The following is a 9,195-nucleotide window of genomic DNA, read 5'->3' as shown; positions in this document are numbered from 1 at the left end:
GGGTATACTTAGTATTTTATCAGTTGATTAACGTTTACTTAATAACGGTTGGCTTGCTAGAAGTTTGACGTTATTATCATACTGATGGCGGTGATCAACTGGTCCCTAAAAGTCACACCTAAAGGATGTGTTTGAGAGATGTGATTGTATGAAAATATAATCACATTGATGCCTTATATGACTAAAAGGTTAGTCCATGTATTTGACTAAAAAGTTAGTCAATGTGATGATGAGACAATTATTTAATACAATTAAATAATATTAGCTGAGACGAATTAATTGTTAATTCGTAAATTGAATATAAACTGTTATATTTAATTAATGTATATAATGTTAGCTTAAACGAATTAAGATGTTAATTCGTAATTAAACATAAACGGTTATATTTAATTAGCAAGTTATAAATATGCGATATTTATAGTTAAAGTATATATTATACGACATTGTCATAATAAATGATTGACAGACCGGTATTAATAAATCGACTACAAACTGTGTGTGTGGACTTATTAAATACGTGTCGACATAATTGACAATTGATAAATATACACATTATATATAATTTGAAAATAACCGAAAATAAGAAGATTTTATCCTTATTTTGGTTGTTATTTACTCGGTTTAAGGAAGAGAAAAATAAGAAAATTATCTTCCCATTATTCACTCCTTTTACACGGTTATATGAGGAGTTTAGGAGGATCATTTTACTCACTTCTTTTTTACCTAATTTTCTCACATCACAAAAACCCTAAAAATAATTTACAATTAGGGATCTCTTTCTAGCAAGAACAAGGGCATTTCTCAAAGCATTTTGGGTGCAACGATTAGGAGAATATCGATTTCGATATTTGTTCTTAGGACCAAAGGTTAATTCTAATCTCTATTCTTTTGTTTTTACAATTCGTTTATGACTAGTAATTTCATATATCATAATTCGTTATAATCCGAATTTTTCTTGATGAAATATACCGATATTTCCCACAAAACAATCACCTAAGCCTAAAGAGTCTTTCAAAACTAAGGCTTCCCTAAAACAACCTGAAAGACCACGTCAAGAAGAACCCAAAACACAACCAAAGACGGTTCCCAGACAAGCCTATTCGTTTCCAAAACGAAAGATTATTAGACAAGTTTGGGTCAGAAAAAGATTTAGTTTTGAGAGTGACTAACGTCAAGGGACCCAACTTAGCTTGGGTACCTAAAAACTGTATCTAATTATTTTGCAGGTTGTGGTGACAGAAAATAATATATGGTACCTTGATAGTGGATGTTAAAGAAACATGACAGAAGATGTTAATTTATTTCTTTCACTTGAACCCTTCGATGGAGGTAAAGTTACATTTGGTGACAATAAGAAGGGTAAGGTTATTGGTATTGGTAAAGTTGGCTTATCCTCTTCTCATGCTATTAGTGATGTTTATCTTGTTCGTGGTCTCAAGTACAATTTACTGAGTATCTCTCAATTATGTGACAAGGGAAATAAAGTTGTTTTTCATTCAGATTCTTATCGGATAATAATTGAAGGAACAAGTAGTGTTGTGCTTGAAGGACAGCGTAAAAGGAATGTTTATATGATTGATTTAAATAATATTCCTAATAACTCGTTTACATGCTTGAAAGTTACAGCGGATGATCCTTGTCTTTGGCACAAAAGATTTGCTCACATTAGTTCAACAATTTTGAATAAACTAAAGAGATGGGATTTGGTTGAAGGACTTTCCTCAATCAAAGTTGATCAAGAAACTTTATGTGACTCGTGTGCTCGTTGCCAAAATGTGAGATCATCGTTCAAACCTAAGAGAGCGGTAAGCACCAATGAACCACTAGAACTCGTGCATATAGATCTATGTGGCCAAATGAAGGTAAGAAGTAGAGGCGGATCCAGGTATGTCTTCGTTCTAGTTGATGATTACTCTAGATATGTTTGGCCAATCTTTCTCAATTCAAAAGATGAAACTTTCGAAGAGTTTGCAGTTCTAATGAAGCTTGCCCAAAATAAGTATAAATTAAAATTAGTTTCTATTCGTACGGATCATGGCACCGAATTTGATAACCATGCCTTTATAGAATAATGTAGGGAGAATGGTGTTGGGCATAACTTCTCAGCACCACAAATAACCCCACAACAAAACGGTGTTGTTGAGCGTATGAATAGAACATTGGAGGACATGGCACGCACTATGTTGTTATGTAGTGGTCTACCTCGTAATTTTTGGGCTGAAGATATTAGTACTGCATGCTACGTACATAATCGTGCTTTGATTAGACCAATTCTCAAGAAGACTCCTTACGAGCTTCTGAGAGGACGTAAACCCAATGTATCACATTTACGTTACTTCGGGAGTAAGTGTTTTGTCCACAATAATGGCAAAAATAGACTAAGCAAACTGGATCCTAGAAGTGACGAGGCTGTATTTGTGGGTTACTCTAATCATAGTAAAGCATATAAGGTTTTCAATAAGGGAACTCTATGCATAGAAGAAAGTGTTCATGTTGTGTTTTATGAGAATAACATGTTTGACATAGCTGAACAGGATAAGGAAGAGGATATGAACGGACCTGATTTTCGACTATCTAGGGATGATCTTCCAGAATTGGATGAGGAAGATAAAGAAATTGATGGCACAAATGATGAACAAGGAAGCCCTTCGAATGATAAAGGAAAGAGAACTGAGACTATAGTTGATGATACTATAACTTCTTCTCAATCCAAGCAATTGGAAACTGAAGTTATAGCTGATGATGCTATAACATCAAATCCAAATCAAAGAACAACATCTAGAGTTATACCTGATTCTGTTATAACCCCAGGATTGGAGTCAGGGGGAACGAGGCTTGGACCTTAATCATTCGAAGAAGGCGAGCCAAGTTCAGATGACGGTGCCTCCCGTCTTTAAGAAATGGAGATATAAGGATTCTCATCAAATGGAAACTATCCTAGGTAATGAAGGAGTTCGAACTCATAGAAAGCTTAACAACTTTTGCTCATTTTACTCCTTCCTCTCCGTCATTGAGCCAACAAATATCAAAGAAGCACTTGTAGAACCAGATTGGATCGTGGCCATGCAAGAAGAGCTTCAACAGTTCGAACGGAACAAAGTTTGGCATTTGGTTCCGAGACCTAAAGACCGAATTGTTATTGGTACAAGATGGGTTTTTAGAAATAAGTTGGACGATACGGGAGTTATTGTAAGAAATAAAGCCAGATTGGTTGTACAAGGGTATAATAAACAAGAAGGAGTTGACTATGATGAGACCTTCGCTCCCGTGGCCAGACTTGAGGCTATTAGGCAATTAATAGCTTTTGCAGCTCACAAAGGAATTAAATTATTTCAAATGGACGTTAAGACAGCATTTCTTAACGGTTATTTGAATGAAGAGGTTTTTGTTGAGCAACCTCCAGGATTTCTCGATAGCAAGTTTCAAAACCATCTTTTCAAATTAGCTAAAGCCTTGTATGGTTTGAAACAAGCTCCTAGGTCTTGGTACGACAGATTGTCAAAATATCTTCTTGAAAGTGGTTTTAAAAGAGGATCTGTCGACAAAAACCTATTCTTGAAATCCGAAAATTCCGATCTATTAGTTGTACAAATTTATGTTGACGATATTATTTTTGGTTCAACTAATAATCGTTTGTGTAAGTACTTTTCAGAATTGATGGCCTCTGAATTCGATATGAGCATGATGGGAGAATTCAAGTTCTTCCTTGGGCTTCAAATTCAACAAACTAGTGAAGAAATAATGATACACCAACAGAAATACATTAAGGAGTTGATCAAGAAATTTTGTATGGAAAATTCTCATTCTAATCCAACCCCTATGATTACAGACAAGAAGTTGACTAAGGATGAAGACGGTAAGTCTGTCGATGAGACAACTTATCGGGTATGATTGGCTCACTTCTTTATTTAAATGCAAGTCGTCCTGATATAATGTTTAGTGTATGCGTATGTGCTCGATTTCAATCGTGCCACTACTAGAAAAAAAGCCAAAGAAACCATTGGAAATTGGCCTAAGAAACCAATGTAGAGATGGTCTCTACGTCAAAGGTCTCTTAGGGTAAGAGACCATGCAAAAAAAAATGGTTTCTTTGAATAAAATTAAAAATCATCCCTCCTTAATAGATGGTTTCTTTTCCTGGTGAGAAAGAGAGCATTAAAGTAGAAAAAATGGTTTCTTATCTCACTATTAGAAACCAATCAACTGAGAAAGATGGTTTCTTTCCTAAAACCAAGGATTAGAGAAGTATGGTTTCTTTGATTTTTTTTATTAATTTTTTTTTTCAATTGACCTGCTTTCATTGTCATTATTTATGGGGCACACATACCAAAGCTGATTGGGCGTATAATCGTATACTCATGTTTTGTTGCACAGGGCACACATACCAAAGCTGATTTAAAAAAAAAATCATAAATATATAATAATAAAGAGTGTATTCGTTTTTACAATCACTTGAAGCAAGCAATATTTTGTGCCATTAATACAAAAAAGATGACTAATTTACAATAAAATTACAATAACAAGAAAATCTAACTCTCATATATCTACTCCGGCACCATCTTCCTTAACCTCGTCAAGCATTTGTTGGGAGTAAGTCACTGCGACATCTTTAAAATACTACAAAACGAAAATAAATAAGCATATTAACTAAAACACAATACTAATATTTGCGAAATAAAAGAAAAAAAATTATGTACCTTTCACAATATCAGACTTATTCTTAAAAACAACACAAGAAATTAAGAATAATTTAGGCTAACTTTTATAAGTTATCCTTAAAGTTTACTTGAAAAACAATCCTTAAAAGTTTGTGACAAATGAATAAGAGTAATTTTGGCAGAGTTTTCTTTTGTTTTATGGACAACTATACGTATCTAATAATTAGCTTTTATCGAAATATAATCCATTTTTAATCACAATATCACACCACCACCACTATTCATAACAACTCCTCCGTACTACAACCACAACCAGCACGTATCCGCACAACCACCAGCACGTTATCCGCACAACAACAAGCACGTTATCCACACAACAACAATCTGAGCACCTCACCCGCACAACAATCATAGTATGACTAATACACACATTACCACAAGCACAACTATAACAACCCATAACTTTTTTTCTTGGGTTACAAACAACCCATAACTAAAGCAACCCATTACTATATACGAGTACTAATATACTTACCTTGGACAGAGTGTAGTTAAAGCAAAAATGCAAGTTAGATACTACCTGGTCCGGAATTGTTTGCAATTGTTTCAAGCATACAACATCAAACATAAAATCCACAATCTAACGAGTCAAGTGATTGTCGATGACAGATTGTCGATGACAGATTGTCGATGACAGATTGTCGATGACATTATTACAACAAAAACAATATCAACGTGAGGGTGGGGAGCAAAACAGAAGGGGCTTACCGGATGTCACGACACAATATCTAGAACATGAACTCCATGTCTCTCTATAGCCTCTCTATAGCCCGCTGAACTGTTTAAAAGTACAACATCAAAATGATCTCAGTAATAGATATAATGTGACATATGAGTAACATTTATGAACTTCGGAAAGTATGCAAAAAACATAGTCAAAGGGTGAAAACTCAAAACATAGCATATTAGGCATTGAACTAGGAGACTTTGCCCCTCATACCCATTACAGTACTTGCTAGCTGGTTGAGAAAGTTAAAGCATAGAACTCACAATTTACCAAATTCATTATTCACCCTTCTTCATGAAAAGATCAGCTAGACGTGGCGAAATGACCTCACCAGAGTCGGTAGTTGCTCGCTGGTTGAGAAACAATATTATATTGGCCCCGCTCAGAACAACTCGAATCTTAAAATGACATTACGAGGCCATAGTTCTGATGAACTAGATAAATCCTTTAATAACCCGATCTAAAACACCAAAACCCAATATAAAGAACCAAGGGCTAAGCGAACCAAAAACCGCCTTTACTACCTGCAGCAGAAGTCATGGGACATGCACATACAAGTGAAATTGTTCTATGTAAGTTATTAAGCAAAAAGTCAGTAACCCATATCCTCATCTATTATGCCAAATTCTTGAATGAGACTCTCTACTCTCTAGTGACCAACCTAGTTACTCATAACTACTCGAAAATCTGAAAGTGAACATACATATGAGTTACCTTACTTGAGAGTGAGTTTTAGGAATACAATCAGCAAGTCACGACCCATGATAAGTACCAATCACTTTCATTTTCAAGTAAGATGCGAACAAACCGGTAACTTAAAACAAATATATATTACCTCATTGGTAGCAAGGATCTGACCATTACTCCTCTTAACCTTCTTCCTCCTTAAAACAGATCCTAACCCAAAAAAAACACCATAAATCATTTCATGAAATAAATCGTCACTCCCAAAGAGTGAAATAGTAATGGTTGTGAAAAAATATATTGATGCGAACAGGCCTGGGCACCTAATAAGTATCAATCATCGGCGCAAAAATGAAATTCAGACATGTAGATAGGTAAATCAAAAGACCAAATGTAAATAGAATAAATTAAAACCCAAAAACTGATAAGAAATAAAGATCAAATTTAATACATTACGATAACCCCTTACCTATTCTTGCAGTCATTACTGATTGAATTTAGTGTTAATCCATTGCTCAAGCCTCTTAACCTTGCGCTGAACTACCCCTCGTCACTAATATTTTACATGGCTTGATCTTTGTTATTTGGAGTACTTGATCTCAATTACCAAGAATTTTTGGGACAAATAATAACAACTGTACAACAAAAGTATACCTAATTTCAAAATTCAATTAAAATCGAAAATTTGCATATAAACCCTAATTAAAAACTCATTAATCTACTCTACCCATGAACTCGAAAACTACTCAGCTTTAATAAATCGGAAACATTCAAAGACACGAACCTACTAACCAAATTCTTAGATAAAATTCCTGAAAATTTTCCATATAGAAAAGGGATTTATTACCTCGTAACTCTATTTTCTCCTGCTCGAAAGCGGCGACTCGTGTTGAATGACTATAGAATTTCGGTGATGCTGCTCCGATGAGGGGTGTCTCTCCGGTAAGTGGTGTTGAGCGCTAGTAACGGCGCCGTCTGGTGGTGCTTTGATAAAGATTGGGTGTGAAATGAGTGGTGGTGTTATTTAACAAAATAAATAAAGTAAGAAGATCAGGGGGATTTTTTTATAGGATTTTTGTTTATTTAAATTCAACTTTATTTAAAGAATCATTTTTTATAGAAATGGTTTCTTTGCTAATTTATGAGAGACCATAGATTTGTAATTAATGGTTTCTTTCACAAAAGAAATCATCTATGTACTTGGTTGGTTATTTATCAATGGTTCCTTTTCCATATATTGTAGTAGTGTGCCCTAAAGAATTGCATATGATTGCAGTTAAGAGAATTTTGAAGTATTTAATTGGTACATCGAAATTATATATGTGGTATCCTCTTGAGTGTAATTTCGATCTCATAGGGTATTCAGATGCAGACTATGCAGGTTGTTCACTTGATAGAAAAAGTACTTCCGGCATAGCTATGTTTGTTGGACCTTGCATTATTACATGGGGGTCAAAGAAGCAAAATTCCATTGCGTTATCTACAGCTGAAGCCGAGTATATTGCCGCTGGGTTGGTATGTTCTCAACTTTTATGGCTTAAGCAACAATTATGTGATTACGGTGTTAACATTGGGTGTATTCCCATTTTATGTGATAATACGAGTGCTATAATTATATCTAAGAACCCTGCGGAGCACTCGCGTACTAAGCATATAGACATTAGACACCATTTTCTACGTGACCATGTAGATAAGGGCAACAAAAGACTGGAATTTTGTAGTACAGAAAAATAATGGGCTGACATTTTCACCAAAGCGTTAGCTAGAGAACGTTTTGAGATTTTACGGTTGGAAATTGGTTTCAATGGTGGCAGCTAAAATTGTCACAAATATTTTATTTCCCGTATGACTGACTAGATTTGACGAGATTGTATGACTATGTTCGTATTTTCCGTTGCAAGTACATTCTTATATAGTATTTTATTATTATATAAGAATATTCCGTTTGCTAGTCTGTTATATTTTGTGTTGTATACAAACCATATTTCTCTTTATTCACATATACATTCTAAGGTTTAGAGCTTCATAAACCAATGACATCCATGATTGGTTTCATTTAGGATGTGAGTAGTACTCCTTACATGGCATGTAACATCAAATTGCATAAGCATGAAATTTGTCTCTTATTACTTGCATACACTTGGGTTTGTGGTGGTGACACATGTGGAGAGGCGACCTTTCCTTTACGTTTTGCCCACTAACCTCACATTAGCCAAATTTACCTTGTTTTGATCCATTTCTTCAACTACACTCCATATGGCCTACCCTTGTCAAGCTAGTCTTGTTGGTAAATTTGAAAGTCTTGTTGTGGTCAATTTTGTTGCTTTTGTGATGGATATTGGAAGGAAGAAGAAAAAGATGGACCAAAAAAAATGAAAAAAAAAAAAGAGAAAAATGATAAAAAAGATGGAAAAGCAAGAATCTCTTATTACTCCTATTCTTATCATTTCCATATTACTTGAGGAGGAGTACTTGTTGATGTGAGTGAGTTTGTGCCATACTTATCATGATGCATCATCTTTCATGTTAGGTTGGAAAGTGGAATATGGCTACTTTTGATTGTGATCCATTCTAGCTTGGCTTTTACCTCCACATATCCAAATTATTTTGCTCCTTCTTAACCAATTACCTCACCTCACATTACTTTGTAAGTCCTCGGCATGTGTTTTGGACCTCGCTTGGTTGGAGTGTGTATGTACGGTTACTAGAGATATCTATCATGTTAGATTGCACGCATGCTTCAGTAGTGACGTGAGCGTGTCGTTGTACACCCAATAAAACACATTTATATTCTCAACAAACAACTAGTTAGTGGTTAAGTCGAGGTCGATCCATGGGACGGTGTGATTTGGGTTCTAAGTCTATCTATCTCAATTTATGCTAGTATCATAATTGTTGGGGTTTGTAGTTGTGTTCTAAACTAATGCAAGCAATAAAGTAAAACAAGCAATAAAAGGAAGGATGTAAAAAAATGATTAAAAGTGATAGGATATCATGGGTTCATAGGAGATTCATGAGAGTTAACCATACAAACATGTTCACAAAGTTGCAAGCAATTAATGTTGT

The 9,195-nt window shown here is 34.9% G+C and overlaps 1 long non-coding RNA gene across 2 annotated transcripts; it reads right to left on the bottom strand.

The window, feature by feature from the left end:
• Window positions 1-4,426: 4,426 nt before the first annotated feature.
• On the bottom strand, window positions 4,427-7,321 carry LOC141621346 (uncharacterized). 2 transcript variants are annotated; one of them, XR_012532248.1, is made up of 6 exons: window positions 6,977-7,321; window positions 6,599-6,764; window positions 6,281-6,342; window positions 5,709-5,969; window positions 5,427-5,496; window positions 4,427-4,617 (listed from the first exon to the last, which is right to left on the bottom strand). It is a non-coding gene; the product is annotated as an uncharacterized LOC141621346 (long non-coding RNA). The 2 variants fall into 2 exon arrangements; XR_012532249.1 differs by lacking the exon at window positions 5,709-5,969 and having other exon boundaries at window positions 6,977-7,314.
• Between the last annotated feature and the right edge of the window lie 1,874 nt (window positions 7,322-9,195).

This window comes from Silene latifolia, chromosome X, assembly GCF_048544455.1.
Source record: "Silene latifolia isolate original U9 population chromosome X, ASM4854445v1, whole genome shotgun sequence".
In the NCBI taxonomy this organism is placed as follows: domain Eukaryota; kingdom Viridiplantae; phylum Streptophyta; class Magnoliopsida; order Caryophyllales; family Caryophyllaceae; genus Silene; species Silene latifolia.
Note: the sequence above shows the minus strand (reverse complement) of the source record. Positions and strands in the feature narration are given on the sequence as shown.